Consider the following 22,792-nt stretch of genomic DNA (forward strand, 5'->3'; position numbering starts at 1 on the left):
AGCAGTGCTTGCTGATATAAAGGTTTATGCAGCCACCTGTACCTAAGTTACTGTTAGTATGTGTTAAATTCTACTTGAATACTAGTTTTTTTTAAACCGGTTTACATTTTATGATGGAAGTTACTTTTCCTTCTTTGTAGAAATTCCCCAGAGTAGTTAATCTTCCTTTATGATCAGCATCAAATCTGAGAAAAGTCTCTGAGAAATTTAGAAGTGGAGCGCGTATTGGGTACGGTCTGTGTTTCTGAATAACGCAGTGTACATTAGTACGTCAGCTGTTCTCCCTTTCTGTACTGAACAAGCACATCAGTGTATGTGTAGTGGTAGAGTGCTAAGTAGTCAAAGAAGTGATAAGGCTTGATCGAAGTAAAAGAGATCCTTTATTAAAGGTATGATGACCACCTTATCGCCTGACCGCCCCATCACTTCCATTCCTGGTCATCCTCAGACTCCCATCTATTGCATGACAGACCCTGGGTGACATGGGAGGATTCTGCTCGAGATTAATCCTACAGAACCTACCAGTCACCACATATCTCCCTGACATTAACAGTCAGAAAAAATACAAGGAGCAAAGTGGAAATGCAATGAGAGAATAAAGGAATAAAAATAACTCAAATCACAAATATAACCTTAATATTACACTACTTAGCCAAAGTCTTAGAAAGGCTATAATAAAACATCACGTGTGTCATATCGTACCTAAGCACAACAACTAGAATTTAAATAAAATGTGTGACCAAATAATGCTTCAATCATAAAGTTTATGAGGGCACTTTTTTATCCTTGTACTGCGATAAAGAGATTCGCTAGGGTCATAACTCAAACTAAGGTATTGCAATACTTTGTCACAATCAATAAAATTGAATGGTTAGCTAACCTGTTTATTACTAGAACGCTGAGTATTGCAAGGATTATCAGATTAGTTTATAAATGGCTTCTCAGATACGATGTTGGCTAATCTCCCAATATGCCGCCATTGTCCAACTTCTACTTTAGCATCATTGCCCTCATATCCAGGATATGTACAGGATCACAACAATTTGAAATTCCTTTTTCCAGATTAAGGGTTCCTTGATTGTGACCCGATCCCCCACCTTTAAACGGCAACCAACATTCTTACTCATTATTAACAAATGGTGTTTAGTCAAACGTGAGCCAAAGATTATCTTGTGTGAGCAGAATCATCTTTGCGAGAGGGGGTATCATATCCTTTGTACTCGCTTTCATGATCCACTTGGGTCAGAGTTCTGAACAAACTTTCCTTCCTTGCACTTATTCGAAAGAAAATATCCTAGTAGGAATATGAGGCGTTGTGTGCTAGGTCCAAAATATGATCTTAGAGCACAACAAACACTCTTCCAGTACTTTGCTGAAACGTACAACCAGTCCATTACTCTGAGGTCTGTGTAGAGGTGGTCTTAAATGCTTTACCAAAGAGTGATAAAACAAAATCGCATATTACTTGTGCGTTTAATTGGACACCATTAATATGGTTTAAGATGACTTCAAGCACACATTCTTTAACAAATGATTCACATAGGAAATTTCGGATTGTGTCCACTGTGGGTTCTCCAGGTAATTTCACCTCAACCCACCGAGAGAGATGATCAACTATGGCTACCATGTATCTCTGGGCTGGCAAAATAAAGAGGGGACCTAAAAAGTCTAAACCAACTTGTTGCCAAATTCTGTCAGGTGTAGCCACTGGACTTTTTATAGGTGAACATTTTTTTTAATGTTTGCATGCAAGATACACACTCCTCTATGAATTTGTGTACTTCTAAATCCATACTGGGCCAGCAGTGCTCTTCTCTCACTCTTTTTCTTGTCAAAGTAAAACCAGGGTGGCCACGTTGGGTAGTTTCTATTATTTTATATTTTAACTTGGCAGGAATACGGTTTTCACCTCCGAACAATGACCCTTCAACCTCAGACAGTTAATCTACTATTTTTCTGAAAATTGACAACATGGGTCTAGGCTTCCTTCCTTCTGCCAACCTTTTATCATTTTGTCAAGAACTCTTTGGATAACTTTGTTCCGGGACACCTCACAATGTTCCACACTCCTTCAAATAACTGAATCAACCCAACAGTTGGCAGTGATGTACTCTTCACTGTCGACAGAATCATTGTTCAAAGCCCATTCAAGGGGAAGTTGGGACTGTCAATGTTATGTGTACCAGGGATATACCCTATTCTGAAGTTATGCTCCTAGAGGTTTGTGGCCAATCTAGTTAGTCTTGCATACGTTTTTATTTTTTTTTTATTGCCAGATAGAATATGAACCAAAGGTCTGTGTTCAAATGTCTTAACAAATGGTTGCCTCCCCCCCCCCCCCCCCACCCAGACATACTAATGAACATTTTTCATACCCTACACACAGGCCGGATTTCCTTTTTAGGTCTCGCCTAGCGTGGCTGCGCACATGCGTAGCTCGCTCAGCGAGATTTATTGATAATGAGAAGTTTCAGAAGGGGACTCCAAGCCCCGCCCCTCATTTTCATTGGGTAGGGACAGCGTTTATGGTAAATGCTGGCTTCCCATTGGAAAGGAGGGTTTTTCGTTGCCTCCCTTTTACTTTTTTGCCCGGCCCATCTGGACTGGATCGCCTGCATTACGGCTGTCGTGACAAAGTTTCTTATCAGAAGCTTCATCACGCTGCCTTGCACGTGCCAGTCCAGCTCTCTGATTGGGCCGGACAAAAAAGGAGGCATGGCGCTGCGTGTTTATTTTTGCATCTCGCTTTCACTTTAAAGTGAAAGCGAGATGCAAAAATACTTGCACACACGGTTCTTCTCCTGAAGCAGAGCGGCATGACTTGCGGCCGCGTGCCTTTGATTATACAGGCTGGCTGGCTTGTTGTTTTGGCCGTATTTACTGTTCCGAAGGTTTTTTTTTTTTTTTTTTTTTTTTAAAGCACTGCGGACGCACTTGCACGCATTGTTCTTGTCCCGGCCGTGATGCACCAAGGGCTATGGCTCTGGCGTCCGTATTACTTCACGCGGCTTTCTTTATACAGGCTGGCCATATTTACAGTTACGATAAAAATAATAATTAAGCCGCGCTTGCACGCATAGGCCTTCCGGCCGTGATGCGCCAAGGGCTGTGTCTGGGCCATCCACATGACTTCACAACAGCAACAATGTGTCTATCTCACGAGATGGGACCTCCGCCGCCTTCCAGGGCCCCGATGTCCTGAGTCCGCGACCTCCAAGCTGGCTACCTTCGAAGTGCACTATCCCACCGAGCTCCTCTCCATAGACACGCTGCCATCCGCTCGCAGCTACAAAGAAGGGGATAACATCACCCTGGAGTGCACGGGCGACGGCAACCCCTCTCCTCAAGACTGTTTTTTACTTTCCTGGAAGCGACAAGGGCACCCCCAGCAAGAGCGTCTTCACACTCACAGACGTGAGGAGCACCGAATCTGGTGACTACACGTGCGGCCTGGCGAACACAAGCCTCACTTCAACGGCCATTGACGTCACTGTGCACTATCTAGATGTGTCCATGAGCCCCAATGGATCCGTGACGAGGATGGTCGGGGATGCCCTCCAGGTCACGTGCCCCCCAACCTCCAGCAAAAAGGCCTCTGTGGCATGGACGAAGGACGGAATACTCACCCCGGCCCAGCCGTCCTTCTCGAGCCTTCAGTACAAGGATGTGGGGACATACTCCTGCGAGAGCTTCCTCCTGCCCAGGGGCTTGAAGAAGAGGCAGACACTCAACGTCACCGTGGAGGTTAAACCGCAGCTGAAGGTGACCAAGGAGGCCAGCAAAGACAGCAAGACCAAGACGGTGACCTGCCAGGTGGAGGGTTACCCCAAAGCAACGGTGCAGTGGGTCAGCTCCAGCGACCAAGACCTCAATGGAACCAGAGAGACTGACTATGCGAACCTCAAGTTCTCCCGCAAGCTCACCATCTCGCCTGCAGAGAATGCCACCTTGACCTGCATTGCTGAAAACAGGGTGGACAGGACCTCTCTGTCCATCAATGTCTCTGCCATCAACCTCCCCGAGCCTGACGAACCAGAGGAGGAGGAGGAGGGAGAGGGGAAGGACCGCGACCAGCGTGCCAGTGACCAGGCCAAGCTGGTGGTGGGCATTGTGGTGAGACTGCTGCTGGCAGCCTTTGTGGCAGGCGTGGCCTACTGGTTCTACTCAAAGAAAGCCAAGCAAGGAACCAGGCATACAGACAAGGAACTTGGCAACGGAGAGGAGATCAAAGCGCTGGGCGAGAACAACCACAAAACAGAAACATGAGCGAGGAAAATGGCCATTGGGCGCACCAAGAGAGTAGACTACAGCGCTTAAAGGGGCCATTCGGGGAATTATGTCGTCACAGGGCTTACAACCGAGCCAGACGTCATCAAACAAAGGGACGTTCCAGAACCCTTATTGTTGGTGGTTGTTGCTGATACAAGATGGGGAAAGGCGACGAGGCTTTTTCTTTTCAGTGTTTGGTCCCTTTAAAGCAGGAAAGTGGAATGTGTGTTTGGGGCGCAAGTGTTGCACCTCCGTTTTACTTGACATTATCTCCAGCTTATTGGAAGGAAAATAATCACGTCCCTGCTATTAAAAATTCACCCCTGCCCGATCAGCGCCAAAAGGCAATTTGCTATATGGTGTGAGATTTAAAAATGACATTTTCACTCACGAACATTGTATTTAATGCTTTGCAAAGAAACCATAAACTGTTCATACTTGAAGTTTTTTTTAACAGAATCCGTATGGATTTCTCAAGCTATTTTTTGGTGTAGCGACATTTCCCACCCTCACAGCAAGCCAAGAAAGCGGCTAAGACTCACCCGAAGAAACCCCGTTTATTAAATGCATGTACACCTGCTGCAGGCTAGAAACAAACGTGCTGATCTGCGAAGTTCACGAGCTGCTCGGCATGTTCAACTGGAAGCTTTGTATCCCCACCCGCCACCCCCGCCCTGACATTTCTGTGAGGTACTTTGAAATAGGTCATTCAGTCGTTCTGTCACTTGGGAATAACTTTTCAATGTAATGGTTCAATCAAAGTATTCTAGCAGCCATAATTAAAAAAAAAACACCAAATACCATTATGGGTTAACCTTTTATGCTTCGGTTACGTTTTGTATGATAATGTCTGCACTGAAAGTTTCTTGTTTGTTTGCTGTACATTTTTACGTATCTTATTTTTATACAATTTGGGGCTTTCTTTTGGGAGATGCTGTCAATCTATTGCATAATGAATTGTGATAACTATTTTTGTTACACTATTTGAAATGCAGGTATCTTTTTTTAAATTAATATTTGCTGTCAATAAAGTGTCCGTTTTACCTAATGACATTCAGAGTGTATGACTTTGGAGGGCTTTGTTTCTTTAAGAATATAAAACTAACCAAATAAGTTATTTTCAATGGATGTAAGCTTTAATACAGGATACTGAACAGGCATCAGAGTCCAGCAGGAAAGGGTACAGTTAATGTGTCAGCAACATGGATTTCTTATCGCATACTAATTTTACTGATGGTGACTCACAAAACAGTGAAACATTTTCCTAGAACTTGAACTGATAACTTTACATTAGCCCCTTAGTTTACCACTGCATTGAAAAGTGTTTATTTGACTCATTAAATATATGGGATGTTCTAGCGTGGTTTGCTAATAACATAAAACGATAAGTTCGATGTCATCCTCTTTCAGGAAACTTGGAGCCTGGTCCCCCTGCATAGATCAGGGTTCATTACCCTCTTTGTCCCCGCAATTAGGTCCACACGGGGACGACCCTCGGGTGGCCTTTTAATCTGGATCAATATCAGCTTAAACTGGGCAGTCAAGAGTCATGCAATTACATCTTATGACCTCTTGCACATATCTATCAATGGGGTTGATCATCATCCCCCTCTCGAAATATTTAACATCTATGCTAGAGGGACCCCCGGTGCACATGTAAGTCCCACTGTATTAGCTCTCGAGTCTGAACTTACAGCAATTACCACCAAGGCGGATGTCATCGTTGCCGGGGATCTCAATTGTACCTTTGAGCCCCTGAGCAGCGATGACATCCTGGGCATCGGAGACGTTGATTCTAAGCAGGGTATACCCCAACTCACTCTCCCGCCAATAAAGAAATGGTCCAAGAGAGCTGTGCAACTCAACGCTTTAACTCTGGATTTTAACCTAAGGGCCACAAATGGACGAACTCGCTCAGATGGCCTGGGATCCCCTACATTTACTAGAACTGGTGCCCCCTCGCGCATTGATTACATCTTGTTGGGCACCGAGCTCTGGCCGGATCTTATCGACATGGAAGTTGTCTACCGGTGCGAGAGCGACCACAGTCCGCTGTCCATGCAGTTCAGGCGCGAGTTGGTCACCACTTCCATTGAGCCCTCACATAAACAGAGGCCTGGGGCAAGAGAGGTTGCACCGACTAACTGTAATAGGCGCCTCAAGTGGCCAAGGATAGTAAAGCAAGAGATGGACCTGTGCAAAATTAAAAGGCTAGTAGAAGAAGGCATTGTAGCTTTGGACACCCCCCATGGGCTGTCCCTCACAGGCTCTCTCTCCCAAAGACTTCTTAGAAGTTTATCAACAGACTGTAGCAAGGGTGGGGAACTTTTTTGAGTTGCAGGAAAAGGGGGATCAAAAGCAGTCCCACTTCGCAGTGATCTCGGTAGACACAACATCAGCAATGTGGCTAGGCTGCGCCCTATATTATATTGGACAAGGCTTAGAAGGTCCCCCGAACTTCATCATTACGTTTCTGCTCTGGACGAGCTATTAAAACTTGGAGCAGAGCACAAGATCCCCTGGGTATCGAATCTGAAAAAACAGTTGCAGAAGATAGGCCTGGAAGAGGCTTGGGAGAGCCAGCTCCCTCCACCCAAATCAACGATAAAAAAGATTTATTGGGAATGGGTCACGATTGACACTCTAAGAAATCAGAGGTGTGTTCTAACTGTGAATTTTTTGGATGTGAAACCTGCTCCTAGTATGGAATCCTTTATGGACTTGATTGAATCTCCTGGGGATAGGTCACTATATCTAAAATTGAGATATGGTACCCTTCCACTTCACGAGTTCCAATCTGGCTGGAGTAAGGCAATCATGAGCCCAAAAGGCTGCCCAGGCTGTGCCTCGCCCATTAGAGTCTATCGGCCATTTTATGTTTGCCTGCCAGGCGTACAGGCAACCAAGATTAAGAGGGCTGAAACCGGTCTGTAATAATCTGGGCACTAGGTCTTCCAGGGTGGCGTTGCGCATCTTGACCCACGAAACATCAGACCCTAGTGCTATCTGTGGGATTGCCAAATATCTGGGCTGGGCCTGGAGGATAAGACGCAAGCTCCTTAAGGCGTACCAATCATAAGCTAACCACCCACATCCCTGACCCTGTACGAATATCACTGTTTATTATATCATCTAACGGGGGTGTGTGAAAATGCTGTATGTATATATATATATATATTGCTCTTTTACTCTTTTTAACTGTATAAAGATTGAAGTCATTGTTGTAGTGGGTTTCAAACTGTTTTATATGTATTGTACTATACTTTTATGATATTCTTTTTTATATCGAATAAAGTAACTACAACAACAACATAAAACAATGCAGCATAATTTAGTATACGAAACGTTCACCTGTGGTTGCCACCCTCTTGTAGTTTTAGTTGCATTCAACATCACAACTTCTCAGTGTTGCATTAATACGGCAGTGCACATTAAAGCGAAGAAATGAAATGCACTCCGACTCGAGGCTTTTCGTGCAAGGAATTAAACTTTGTCTGTTCTTTCATTACACAACGCCTTGGATTAAGTTGTGAAGATTGCAGGAAGAACACAACTGTGTGCTCTGGGCTTCTGTTTCTAACCCTGCCTTTCTTTGCAAGTTCTTACACAAATATTCACTAATCGTGCATTTGAGTAGTGAGGGAAGGGATCAAGTTTGGTGACAGATCTACCAAGGCTCCCCAGTGGATCACACTTGTGCCACAATATATGCTACTGTGTTCGGTGCACCTCTGCACAGTGCGGGCCCGGATTCACTGGTGGTGGTGCAACGAGGGGGAGGGGGGGCGTTGCGCAATCACGAGGGAGCGACCCATGCAGCGCCTTCATTTCAGGTTGTTTTATTCAGCATTCAGCAGCATTGTGTGCAGTGAGACTGCTCTTGGAGCCCTGTGGTGCCATATCCGAGGCTGCTTACATTGTTAATGGCTGATGGGAATTAAGAATTTGCTGTGTGCTAAACACATACACAGTAAAGCACTGTGACTGGAATGTTAGGAGAGTGCACCGGATGCTTGGTAAGAGGTGCGCACGGGTGTGATTGATAAGTAAGTGGGTGTGAGGTTGGGGTGGTGGGTTGGAGGCCTAAGGGCGGGGAATCGGATGCTTGTCACCAAGAGGCCTGAGATCTAGTCTTGGCTTTCCCATTTACCAGTGTTGTGAGAGACTGATCATTCACCTGTGTGCCCAAGTTCCCTTTTTTTGCCAACATTTGGAGTGATTTTAAACCACCTAAACACCAGTATTTAAGTAGATGTGTACAAAATTGCCTGCTGCCTTCAATTTCGTGAGACAAGAACTATGTGAGGTATCCAGTGTGTCTTTTACATGCGAGGGCAGACTTCCGGTAGAAACATCACATGGGATACCGGCAGGAGACTGGTTCGAGCACAAAATGTCTCTCGATGACACAGTGGGCGAAAACGAAGTGACCGCCTGGTGCAAAATTTGGCAAGAAGCTAATTTCACTCATTTTGGAAGTTTAATTTAAGTGTCGCCCTATGCCTAGTATCAAGGAGGCCGTTCATTCTGTTGCACCATTGAAGCCCCACCGTTACTGTGTTCAACTCCCCTCCTCCTGTCTCCCACTTCCAAATGTTTAGAGGGGGCCTGACAGAATGCACTGGAGTGAGTGAGTTAGGTGAAACCTGAGTTTTCTGCTAGAAAGAAGTCGGCAAGGAAAGCGATCTAAACCGAATTTTACTGCTGTTAGTGCAACTTGCAAATATTGGTGAAAAACTATGGCGCTGCGCACTGTGGGTGGATCATGGCAGGATTTGTTGGAGGTTTAACTTCTTGTGATGTATTGTTTTCCTTGACTCTTTACTTATCAATTATACACTTTTTGGGTTGACCACAGGGCGTGGGCAGCTTTCAACTGGCGGAGGTGGTGAGGCCAGCCCTGGTCCATCCTGTACTATTATGACCATAAATATTTCAGGAGATCTATTACAAAAGGACACCGACCAGCTGAAAGCATGTAATGCGCCATTTAACAAGCATTAAAAATGCAATAGGTCTCGCCTTTCATTAAGTTTAAGCCGTTTGCTATCCTATACAATACCATTAGCAAAGGAAATGGAATCAAAGGCGAGGGCTGTTGCATTTTCAATGCTTGTTTTTTAAGTGACAGAATATCAGTGTTTTACTGGTCATTGGGTGTGGGAGCCAACACCAGTGCTCTTTTGGTTTTTGTCAGTCAAATTGAGAAAGCATAGCACCAAGTCCGTAATCATTTATTTATGCATATTTATATAGCGCGAACTCGACCCGAAGGTATTGGAGCGCTTTACACGAGCACCGTATTTACATTACACATTCAAGCACGGGGAGATTAAGTGATTTGTCCAGAATCACAGGATGTGGACGTGACCCCGAGGCTCGAACCCTGGTTTCCAGCACCAAAGTCGGCAATCTAGCCGACGGACCACATCCCCTCCCCATTTTTGTGCACTGTTATGACATATATTTCCTTTAGTGAATATATGTAGCGCAGGAGATTCCGAAATCAACTTCTTAAAGTTAAAGAATTTTTCCTGACATTCTTCACTCAATAAAAAATCTGTGCCTCTCTTTAGTAGCGATCAAAAACATTCAATCATGCTAGCGAACCATTTGACATGCTTACAGTAAAACTCACACATCCTGAAGAAAGACTTAAATAAATCCATATACCTGGGTGAAGGAGCATTACGAAAACTATCAACTAAACTTGGTTTAGGTTTTTAATACCGTAACTAGTTAAAACCCCAAATATTCAATCTCTGAAAACAGTTTTCCCTGCGCAAAGTCACACCAGGTTACTGCAACAATTACAGTACACATTCCACAGTCCTATCATGCTCAGTCCCACTTTCTTAAAAAAATCAGGATATCATTCCGGAATGTTCCTACATTATAATCCTCACATAAAATATTATATATGCCCCTCTGAAACGCAGAAGCTGCAGACTCCGATCCAGATGGTAAATGCCAAAACGGGTAGGTGCTTGTGGGAGTGTTGAATGCTGTATAATGCCTAGAATCAGGATGTAGCAAGATTTAGTGATAGCCAGACCTTAAGCCAGCTTCATAAACCAATTAGTTTGACCCACCTCGAATAAAATATCTTCAATTCAAGTAAAAAAAAAGAAATTTAATCCACAGAGCTTTATTTAATTTTCTGAGATCATCATAATCACAAAGTTTGCCACTCCTCTTACATACCAGAACTAATGGAGACAGCCAAAGCGTGGCATTAATAGGTTAATTGACGCCATCCATTACCATAGACTGAATGTGCTTTTCAACATCATCACATATACTCAAAGGGACATTGCACAACGTACACATAACTGGAATGCATTCCCTTTTTACCTTGATACATGTTTGTAATTTTATATGACTCCAAATCGATCACAGAACACTTTGAAATTTTGTGCCATAACTTCACTATGTTGTTATTAACCACTGACTCTTGACACTCAGTAACTGGTCTTAAGACCATTTTTAAATCATCTTGCTGTCACCACCCCAGCACATTTAACCCTTTCTTGGCTGCATAAACATTCTCTTAAATCCTATAAAAGCTACTAGTCGCCACAGTATGCAGTTTAATGGAATTCAGTTTTATTTCCATAGCGACCTGTAATTTCCTGTGTTCCTTTGCATACCCATTGCACAACATTCTAAACTTGGCAGCCTTTATGTAGCATTCCCTACTTCGACTCTGTAAGCACTCTTTGGAAATCATTCACATCTTGTCGTTCTTAAAGTTAGCAATTCCTCCATCTGTTCTCTTAACCATATCCTGTGGTATAACTGTCGGTAAGCTTTGAGTGGCATATATCAGTATAGGGTTAATGTTTTGGTTCTTTCACACATTTGAAATCAAATGAAATGAAAATTTTTATTTGTATAGCGCGTAACTACCCGGAGGCCTCGCAGCGCTACATTTACTATTGTCATGGATACAGGGGGATGGGGGTGTCCACTAGCTATCCCACTGATAATTGCCAAGCTACTTTGAGTCCATTCCATTTCTCAAGGTCCCTAAAATGATCATTAATGATGGGCAGGGTGTCCTGTTGGTATAGGAACTTGTACGTGTCCATTTGTGAGCACCCAGGTAGGCCATAGAATTCTCTGTTGTAATATTGTTGTGTCATCGGATCGACACATAGTGCCTTCATGCTCAGTGATGTTGACTGTATTGGATTTAAACTAATAGCTGTCAGCTGGATGTGTATGTAGCAGCTCATTTTGTGCATCAAAAGTCAGCCTGCGCTCTTTGCCGTCGATAATTGGGCCTTTGACATTCTGGTTCACTGCACGTTTTTGGGATGGAGGTTCTGGTCACCTTTTGTGCTGTGGGTTTACTTTTGAAGATAGTTTGTTATCAATACATAGTTTACTCTTTGGGAATATAAAGTTAGCTATGATAGATAAGAAATACTTAGTGCCAATTTCAAATTCCTCCAGAATCATTTTGAAGAAGTTCCATTTGATGCGTTCGGATGCTTTTTCAGCACCTAAACGTGCTTGTCCTTCGCATAGCCTCCCTGTCCTTTGACTACTCTGGATGGCTCTGTGCTTGGCTTTCTGATCACTGCAAGGATGAAATGGCACACTGGGAAGGAATAATCATCAGACCCTTCTATGAGTTCATTATTTTCATGGCTGCTGATACTGCACTCTGTGTGTGTCCAAGATAGTGATAAGTATGTCAAAGAAAGAGGAAGGTAGTGAAGGTGAAAAGAAATGGTTACGGTCTTCAGTGTCAGAAGCCCGTACTGCTGTTCATGCCTGCCAGTGGATTCTTAAGCTTTTCTCCTGCTCCTAAAATCTTCTGTCTTTGCTGCGCTGTGCACTGCTGCATTTTGCAGGGTGCACAGCCCCTCTTTTTAACCTTATTTTATATGTGCTGGTTTTAAAGGGGTTTTAATTTAATACTTTTACTGCTCAATTGTATGTTTCTGCTTGATTTTAAACTTATGATGCACACTGCCTCAAAGGGGCTTTTAATATCCTTTCTGCTCCCCTTTGTTTAGCCGCAGGATCGCTGCGCGGTGCTGACATTCCCCTCCATGACTGAGGCAGACCCTTGTCTCCTCGCGCCACGCTGGGAGGGGGGACGGGACCTATTGCTGCCCGGCCTCCAATTTCGCCCTTAACTTCGAATTTACCAATCAGGACTCTGAGGCAGGTTGCGTCCCAACTCAGAATTCCAGTCCCAACGAAATAAAAGCCTGCCTAATCAACTGTAGATCCTTACCCAAGCACGCACTCAAGAGCTACTAATCCCTCGAAGATAACAAATGGGATATCATGTTTCTCACGGAGGCTTGGCTAAGGGAAGACACAAACCCTGCGGTTACCCTAGCAATTCCTCCAGGATATCACATAGTCTGCGCCAATAGGGGTGGGGGGGGGGACAGACACGCGGGCAGGGTGGCTATTGTATATAAAAACACCTGGGAGACTTCCACCTCCAACCCAATTTGTAGCATTGAAGGACTTCCCTTCTGTATTAAACTATCCCCCACCTTCTCCTTCTCGGAGCTTCTGCTATACAGGCCGCCGGATTGCTGTCATAGTGCCACGCCGATTCTGGGAGACCATATCGCCCAGGTATCCACCCAGTACGCAAAATTTACTGTCCTGTGTGACCTCAGACTCCATGACGACGACCCCCATTGCACCCATAGTGCAAATTTTATATCAACCCTTGTTGGCTTCAATCTTGTCCAACTGGTCTCTTCTCTCACCCATAAAAACAGACATCTCATCTGCACGAAAATGCAGGAGGTGAGGGTCGATAAGCCGATACATATTATCTGGTCAGACCACTGCCTTGACCCTTTCCAGTTCCCCATTAAGACCACACCAAGGGTCACTACCCAGCCCAAGGAAGTCAAAAGGAACTGGCACAGGGCCAGCCCTGAGACCTTAGGTCCTATACTGGATAGTTCTAGGCCTGTCCTCACGGACAATCCTGACCACGACACTGCGGGCCTGGATACTTGGTTGACGGCTGCGCTTGATAAACTTGCCCCTATGAGATCCGTTAGCTTCACTAGAGCTACACCATCTGCCCATTGGTTCACAGAGGAAATCAGATGCAAAAAAACACAAGTGTAAAATATTGGAACATAAATGGAGAAAGTCCTACTCACAAGATGCCAAAAATGCCTTAAAAGAATACCACAAATTTCTCAATTCCAAAAGAAGGGATTTCCTTGCTGATCACATTGCCAGCGCAAAAAGGTAATCGAGGGAAGTTTTCAGGATAGTAAAATCTTTCACTAATCCCACTGTAATAGAGCACGAAGCTCAACCATCTCCGGACCTGTGCACTAGCCTCTCTAACTTCTTTGAAGAAACAATTATGCAGATCTATGCCTCCTTCCCCCACCCCCCGGCTCCGGAGCCCAGAGTTTCGGGTGACATCCACAGCTCCCCCCAAGAACCAGCCGTTTTTTGCTTCCTTTCCCATGATTCCCGCAGAGGTGTCTCTGGCTGAACTGCGGAAATGCAAATCCGGGTGACCAGGGGACCCTTGCTCAGCTTGGCAGTTCAGGCTACTAGTGACTGGCTTAACCCGGTCCTTAATCACATCTGGAATACCTCACTTGGGTCTGGGACCTTCCGTTCCGCGTGGAAACATGCCTACCTACTACTTGTCCTGAAGAAGGCCAATGCCGACCGGGAAGTACCCAGCAACTTCAGGCCTATCTCCCTACTATCATCTTCAGCCAAAATACTAGAGAAATTAACCCATCTTCAACTAGCTAACTTTGCGGAAGCCAATAAGCTAGTACATGATTCGCAATCTGGCTTCTGCACAGGGTACAGCACGGAAACTGCGCTGCTCGAAGTAGCAGATTCCATCCACCTGTCTGTGAACGGAGGCTCATCGGCCATGCTAGTGCTCCTCGACCTTTCAGCAGCGTTCGATACTGTGTAACACTCGATCCTGCTAGAAAGACTGAAGCAGATAGGTGTCCAAGGGACGGCATTGGAATAGATTGCCTCCTATCTTTACGGCCAGGCCAACAAGTCTTTCTCCGCCCGTACACCTCCTCTGTGAAACCACTCAGATTTGGACTTCCTCAAGGCTCCACCTTGAGCCCATTACTTTTCAATATTTACTTGACTCCACTGGCAGCTCTCATCACTAGGAGCGGGGCAAGGTGATATCCTATGCGGATGACACACATCTGGTGTTTTCCTTTAAAGATAACTCTGCTGCAGCTTTTGAATATATATATATATATATATATATATATATATATATATGTATATATATATATATATATATTTGAGAATGTACTTTTTGGTCTCAAATTGCAGTGTTATGGGCAGTGGTGCTCAAATGTGCATTGTGTTGTACATTGAGAAGTATTATGAAGTTCTTACTATTGGCTTTCACATGTCCTTATGTCATCCTGAATTCGGACTCTGCCTTGCTACAGCTTTCTGCGCGCACAGGCCTACAGAGTGCTCAAGTTGTTTGGGTTAATCACGCTCACGGTTGTTTTGTTTTTTGGAAGAGATTGTTGAATGTACCCGGGAACATGGGAACTCCTTTTGCCCTGGAATGCTTGCTTGGAAGGTGGTCAATTCCAGTAAGTTTCCTTGGCGCGGAAGGAAAGACTCTCAAAACTTCTAGTGTGTTTTGAGACTATAAAGCTGAGGGTTGTTGACATAGAAATTGGGATCGGTGGAGCCTGAATGTTGCCTGCATCTTCAGTGCAGGCATCTGGTTGCTGAATGTCCTGGCCTTGGCTGTAAGTCCCCCAGTCAGGAGTGGGTCAGGATGAAGATTGCACTAGGTGAAGTGTTTGAGTTTTGATTGCCATCGTAATGCGTGGCCAGTGGCTATGATCATTTGAGGCGTTTTCTTTGTGATGTGTGAGTGAGTCAGAGTGCACATCTAAAGTAATCATTTGATGTAATTAGTGTATATATCTTTCTGATTTCCTGCAGGACGTCCATTATCTGCCTGTGCATTTTATTATTATTATTCATGCATTCAACCGTTACATTTGCCAAGTGTGTTATTATTTCTTGCATATAAATATATATCTCTATATACATTTGAATCTTGTTAATTTGACATCTGGGAAAGCCTTTCTGTTGGAGAACATCGTATAAATAAAACCGCAAGCCTTATTCTAAAAAGAGTCTTTGATGTGTTTCATTTTATAAAGTGCAACCCCTTTCTAGGTGGTGTTGTGTTATGTCTCCTGCTTCGTCATGTTTGGGCCAACGTGTGGGATTGGTATTTTTTGAGGGCGAAGCAAGACAAAGACACAGCGATCTGGATGAATAGAAACTTCTTAAAACTTAACGCTGATAAAATGGAGGTCTTATTTTTTAACCAAGCCTCCCCCCTCCCGCCCGCTGGCCTATGGTTATCTGGAGAACTCTGCGTCCCACCTGTGCCTGAAGACTCGGTCAAAAACCTAGGTGTCAGGTGGGACAAAGACCTGACCCTTTTGACCCAAGTCCGACAAGTCTCAGCTGCCTGTTTTGGAATGATGAGAACCATCAGAAAATGTATGGACTGCCTGCCGGAAGAAAGCCAAAGGATCACGGTCCATGCCCTTGTGACCTCTCACCTGGATTAAGATAAAGGCCTCTACTTGGGCTTACCTAGGTGTCTGATTAGAAGGCTGCAAATGGTGCAGATGCTGCAGCTAGTCTCTCCACTAGGTCCCACTGCGCCATCGACGCTCCCCGCACCTCAAACAACTCCATTGGCTCCCAGTTGCCAGGAAGATTGAATACAAGGCCCTGACGTTTCGTGCCAACCAGGGCAGGGGCCCTTGCTACCTGAGGAAGAGACTTCACCTGTACCACCAAAAGCGGTCCTTAAGATCCAATCACCGATGCTACCTCACTGTCACCTGCTTCTCCAAAGCTAGGCAGGGGGTAGGTCCTTCTCGATGGGGACCACCAAACTGTGGAATGACTGGCCTACCCACTTACACATGCTGAACTCTGAGCAGGAGTTCAGAAAGACACTGAAACTTTGGCTCTTTAAGCTAAGGGATTAGCGGCCCAGTTTCTTTTCTGCTGTCTTCCGCGCTAGCGCCAGGACAACTCATTCGAGGTAGCTGTCCACTTTACAAATGCCCTTTATTATTATTATTATTATTATTATTATTATTATTATTATTATTATTATGCGAAAGGGGTAAATCATATTGTTTGGGGAAGGGATCGGGTTAAAAACAAATGAAGGCTCCAGGAAAATATTTGGAGTTGTGAGTAACAAGAAATTATGAAAATAGTAGTGAGGGTACTGAATCGCCCCCTACGATTAATCTAAATAGTATAATTAGGAGATTCAGGTGGGAATTTTGAATTTAAAGAAGCTGAAATTTGTGAAAAATGTATGTATAAAATAGAAACCGTAGGTGTATCTCTCCCATCCCCTCAATATTAATCATAGTGATTAATCTTGGAGATTAATCATCGAGCGATGAAACTGTATCTTTTAGGGTTGAGTATTTGTTTTCAGGATCTTGGTCCATTGTGCCAAGTCTCTTAGGATCTATGCAGGTGGCAACTCGCTGAGATGGCACCTACAAATGCTGTGCTCCAAAATCTGTGAAGCAGCAGTTCTGACTATATGGCTGCACAGTCCATTAGCTTCTGGGAAAAAAATCTTCTTTCATAGTTGAAGCCTGTCACTCAGACTACTAGTGGATAATGAATCATAAGTCCAGCAGTTTTGCAGAAATGTGGGCTGCGTAAATGCTCACAGGTGCTAGTGACCCTTTCCCTTTTCTGCCCTGTTGCATCTTGCAATCCAGTCAGTGCAAGATTGCCATAAACATAGGGACCCAAACCATCTCATCCTGCTGCCCTTTTTCCCTTGCAGTTTTGTTAGGCAGGCTCTCGAACCATTATTCGGCAGTTTCTGCTTGACTCCCTTATTGTAAATTGGCTCCTGTGTATGGCCCTCATGTGTATTGACCTGTGATTGGATCACAACACCCTCATAAATATAAATGAGTTGTTACACTGCACATATGGGCAAACTTACCTCTTACTATAAAGAATTTTGTCTTTAGTCTCCAGACCAATAAATGTATATAAGCGTTTCAAGTTAAATAGCTTCCACTTCTTCAGGCAGTATACATGTACTGGCAAAAATGTGGGCTATGATAGTCTCATTTATGTCTGTCTGTATTCCGAGTAAAATGTCTGGTAATCTTTGAGGGACTTGGAATGGAGGATTGGCAGGGATCTAGGAGACAAAGAATTGGAAACCGTTTTGGAAGACCCTCATACGGTTTCTAGGACCATTAGATTTCAAATGAAGGTGAGCTAATTATTTGCATACCACCTACCTAACACCTTGCAAAGTGATCAACATTGTGGGGGTCCAAAGACCAGATGTCTCCTAAATGTTTGCAAGTAGATGCTAATTTCATTCACATAGTCTGGAGTTGTCACACCATAGTTTACTTCTGACTATTGGTCGCAGCCTGTATGGAAAGAATGTTAAACAGCAACAGTCTCAGCCAGTTAGAAATATGCTTATTTGGTCTCTATCCCTACCCAAAAGCCAAAAAAAGCAGCCAACACACTTTTAGACCTTGCACTGATATTGGCTTTGACATCTATTGTGATGCACTGCCTGTCACCTGAAGGCCCACACCATAGCAGGTGGAAAGGCAAGGTTGTAAGGAGGCAAAAGCTGAAAGCATGGTGCTGTGAGAATCGCTAATCAAAGCCTTTTGTTCATCTTAACTTAATGATCAAAGCTAGACATATTTTGCCTGCTGCATGTGGTAAGACAGTATCTTCTGTTTTACATTTCAACTAGAACCATGCAGTATTTTCAACATATGAAAAACTCAAACCTTAAAATAGGTCTTTGTGTTGCTATTTTATTCATGTAGAGGTTTTCTGATCTCTGTTTTAGCTCATATGCTTGGCAATGTTTTTATATGTCTTAACAACGCTCTTTGAGCTTCATTTTCGGAGCTCCTTATGCAGTTTGAATTCTTCATGTAGATATCTTCTTTTTGTCAACTTGTCTACTCTGCTGGATGCTAAAAAAAATTCTCAAAGATCTCCTGGAGTCCATGCTCAAGTTGAGCTTAGTATTTGTTTGTGGTCCTGGCAGATCTGCACCAGCATGGATTTGCCAATAATTTGTAGTGCCACAATGAAAACATTCTTGTCAGCTAGCTGAGACTGGTATACTAGATGTAGGATAATCTTGCTTCAACTGAGAAGCTTAGTTGTAGTTCACCCTGAGAAGAAATCTTGTTGTGATTTAGAATTTTTTTTTGGAATGTTTCCTTTCTCCGGAGCTCTTGGTTTTTTCCCTTTCCTTCTCCTTTAGCATCATCTTTTGCATGTAGATTTCACTGAACTGTCACTCTTGAGGCACTTCTCTAAGTGACCAGTCTTTGGTGATTGAGCTTAATCAACGTGTTTCCCAAATACTTATTTCCCTCAAATGGTTATTTTTACAATACTGGCATGAGTGTGTTACCTGTGCAGGGCACAACTTCCTCGGTCACTGCATGTGATGTTTATATTTTGTCAAACCTCGGACAATTCCACTGATTGTGCCGGCTACTGTACCTTCAAGTAAATTGGAGCACCATTGGCCGCCATCACCTATCTTGGTATTAGTCTGACGATGTGACACATTTGACACTCTGCTTCTATGTTCTGCAGTTTGCACTGCTCTGATTAATGACAAGATGATGCACTAAACTTCCTTGTGCCTATAATGTTTTTTTTACATCTTAGAGATCAAGTAATTTTTCCCCCTCCCTCCTTCTGTCCTGTGCTCTCCAGTGCCGTGACAGCAACCACAACTGTCCTGCATTGTGTTAGCATTTTAGCTGTTGACACTAATGTGCATTTGCTTCTTCCTTTAAGCACCAATGTCGTATGTGTACTGTGGCGGAGACTTAGTGTGTCTACTGCTTATCCTCCTATTGGTTCCCTATCCAGTGGTGAAGCTCTTAATCGGAGGAGGCAGCCCATTGAGATTTGCCTAACTTTATCAGCGAAGTTCATTGTGACTAGAAGGAGGAAGCTCAGTAAGTGGATGCTACTTCTTCTATCTGCCATGCATATCTGAGGTGGGTAGGCAACATTTCAGTATTTACATTTGAGGGTCCGGTCTTCCTTACTGCGCATCAAGTTCTTGTCAGAGTATTACTCCTTTAGCAGATGTTTTGGGAGAGTGACTATTTTTTTTAATTGTTACATATTTGACTGTAATATTGCGATTCAGCCTTTCAACATTTCTATGACTAAATTTCCATCTTCTTTCATGAGACAGTCGTCAAGATGTGAAGCGATCTTTCACCCTCTAGCTCTTCTGAGCTCTTCCCCAATTTTTCTGTCGCTCAAATGGATTCCACTCCCTGTCTCTCACACTTCTCTCTTTCTTCTCTCTACTAGCTACTCCGCTTATGTCTTCCATCTAGTCTGGCTCTCCATTGTATCCGTGTCCTACACTACAGTGAGTGGACCCATTCTAATCGATCCCTGCAATCTCTATATTTCTAGTTCATTGATAGAGCTAACCATTTTAAGCAAATTTAGTGCCATATCTCTAGCTCGTTTCTGATACAAATTCTGGAAAATGAAATCAGTTCTCAGTTGTGCACCCTTTCGAAAACTAATCGTATCCTCGATTTTACTCAATCCAGATTGCACTTATACACAGGATGTTAACTGCTCTTGTCCCTATTCTTCGTGCTCTTATGCTATTTCTGAACGAAGGAGACCCCTGAGCCTCGTGTCTGCTTGACTTGCTGCAGCATTTAACTCACTTACACACACTATCTTGGTCTCATGTCTATCTTAAGTCAGTGTCTGAGACAATGCTTTGCACTCAATTGTTATCTAAATATCGCTCCTTCCCCATCCATCTCCCAACTTTTGCTCTGCCTTCAGAAAAGTCCTGCTGTGTGTTCCTCAAGGCTCATTGCTTAGTTCAACTCTTTTTTTAACATATATTTTCCAGTTTGCTGAACGGATTCACTCTTTTAGTTCCTCTCTAATTTTTTAATCCTAGGACATGCAAATTCTGATTCAGCTGAATGGCAGAGTATCCAACATCCACATCAATTTTCAGAGCTGTCTTATCACATGAAAAATGCACATGTACAAAACAAAAATCCGGTTGTTGGTTGAAAAACCTCAGGCTAGACTAATGTTATGTTATGTTAACCTCTTTTTATAACGCACGGCTACTAGAAAGTTTCCCGGCGTGAAAACCAGCAGAAAGAGAGGAAGGGGAACCGGAAATAACAAGGGCTTAAACAGCAATTACTTAAAAAGCAAGGTTTTCAGTTGTTTTTTGAATAGCCTAAGGCTCTCCATGTTTCGTAATTCCAAGGGCAAGTTATTCCAGGCCCTGGCTGCTTTAACCGAAAGAGAGCAGCCACCTAGCCTAATCAAACGAAACCTGGGAACCACCGCTAGGTATTGACCCGTCGAACGAAGCTGTCGAGAAGCCTCATAAAACGAAAAACGCCTTCTAAGATATTGAGGCCCGGTCTTATAAAGAGCACCATGAGCTAATGCCAAGGCCTTAAACCGTACTCGCTGCTCAACCGGGAGCCAATGTAACTCTCGAAGGTTTTGGCTAGCACTGGATCTACCTGGCCTGTCCAGTAAAATTCTAGCTGTCACATTCTGTACAATCTGTAGCTTTTTTAACTGGTAAGCCGGAAGTCCGATGTACAGAGCGTTGGCATAATCCAACCTGGACAAGATAAGCGCCCGGGTTACCATTTCCTTAGCCTTTTTAGGAAGCAAAGGCAAAAACTTCTTAAGACGTTTAAGAATGCAGAAACACGCACCCGCTAGTTTACTAATCTGGGTCAGAAATCCCAAGTCCTCTCCAAACCAGATACCCAGGTTTTTTGCTGGGCATCCCGCGGAACTCGGCAAAGGATAGCCCACAGGCCAGATCTCTTCTCTAAAGTGAGGGGGGAAGGCACCCTAAAGGAGCACTTCCGATTTCTCCTCATTACACTTTAATAGGGCCTTCACTAACCATTAAAAGACCTCTGCGAGACAAGACTTGGCAATGGTCGGAGGGAAGTCGGCTTTACTCCGCGTAAAGAGGAGCTGGGTATCATCAGCATACACTATAATCCTAGCACCTAGCTCCTCTGCTAAATAAACCAGAGGTGTCATATAAACATTGAAAAGGAGAGGGCTCAAAGTAGAGCCTTGGGGAACGCCCGTATTCAAACTACGAGGGGTAGAGGAAAAAGGCGGCAGCCAAACTTGCTGCGATCTGTTGGCAAGGAAGGATTCAATCCATTTCCATACCTGCCCGGTAATGCCAATGTGGGACAACCGTGCCAAAAGTTGTTGATGTGGCACGGTGTCAAACGCGGCAGAGAGATCTAAAAGCACTAATGCTGCTCTGCCGCCGGCATCCAGACAGTCTCTAATTACCTCAGCCACCTCGACCAAAGCCGTCTCGGTGCTATGAGAAGCCCTAAAGCCCGACTGGGCAGAGTGGAGGGCGCCAGAGATCTCAACAAAATCAGAGAGTTGTTTATGGGCAGCCTTCTCACAGACCTTGGCCACAGCCGGAAGGAAAGAAATAGGACGATAGCTGGCTGGAATTACAGGATTAAGTGAAGGTTTTTTCAGCAATGGAAGAAGTTTCGCTTGCTTCCACTCGAGTGAGATCATGGCGGTCTGAAGGGACATATTCACCATATTGTTCACTTCCAGGTTAACTATGTCCGCTACCACCGCCAGAAGCCTAGCTCAGCAGGGATCGATGGGAGAACCAGATTTAAGCGATTTAAGTATCGTCAAGGTGTCAGACAGGGGAATAATCGAAAATGTAGCCAAAGACGGGCCGACCTCCCCGTCTTTACCCCATTAGAGTGAAGCTGCGTCACCAATGACTGGCTAACGGGCCCCAAACTATCCTGTATAGATTTAATTTTATCGGAAGAAAACACTGAAAGCTGTTCGCACCAATCATTGAAACCAGGAGATAACCTTTGTTCGGCCCTAGGATCCAAAAAACTCTGAACAATTGAAAATATTTCTTTAGAATAGTTTTTAGATTGGGCAATACGCTCAGCAAAATAATACCCCTTGCCAGCCTTCACCATAATGTCTGGTGCTCCTGCTATCCCTGTCTCCATAACCTAGGTTTATCTTTGCCCAGTCTTTTTTTACTGTTTACTCAGATCAGCAACATTTCATGCTACTTTTTCTTTCAGCTGTGTTTTTTACTTAGGGTCCACCGCTGAAGTCTCATCCTAAAGGGACTAGTTGGTGATTCTCTCCCACATGGAAAACTGCAACTGAATCTACCATGGCCGCGCAGCATATGCTCTTGCCCAAGTAGTCCATCTTATCTTCAGCTTCTCAGTCAGGCCCATCTCTCTTCCTTTATCTCTTCACTCTACTGCCTCTCAGTCCCTAAACAGATAATTTTAAAATCTTTCTACCTTGTTCATCAAGTTTTTCGTTGTGAGTATCCAATTTATCTTCAATCCAACTGTGTTCGTTACTG

The 22,792-nt window shown here is 44.0% G+C and overlaps 1 protein-coding gene and 1 pseudogene across 8 annotated transcripts in view; both read left to right on the forward strand.

Annotated features, from left to right (window-relative positions):
- The window catches only part of LOC146783872 (CD166 antigen pseudogene), a 55,342-nt pseudogene extending 51,076 nt beyond the window's left edge, over positions 1-4,266 (forward strand).
- The window catches only part of ACAD10 (acyl-CoA dehydrogenase family member 10), a 482,886-nt gene that overhangs the window by 89,035 nt on the left and 371,059 nt on the right, over positions 1-22,792 (forward strand). The window lies entirely within an intron of this gene.

Source organism: Triturus cristatus, chromosome 11 (genome assembly GCF_964204655.1).
Source record: "Triturus cristatus chromosome 11, aTriCri1.1, whole genome shotgun sequence".
In the NCBI taxonomy this organism is placed as follows: domain Eukaryota; kingdom Metazoa; phylum Chordata; class Amphibia; order Caudata; family Salamandridae; genus Triturus; species Triturus cristatus.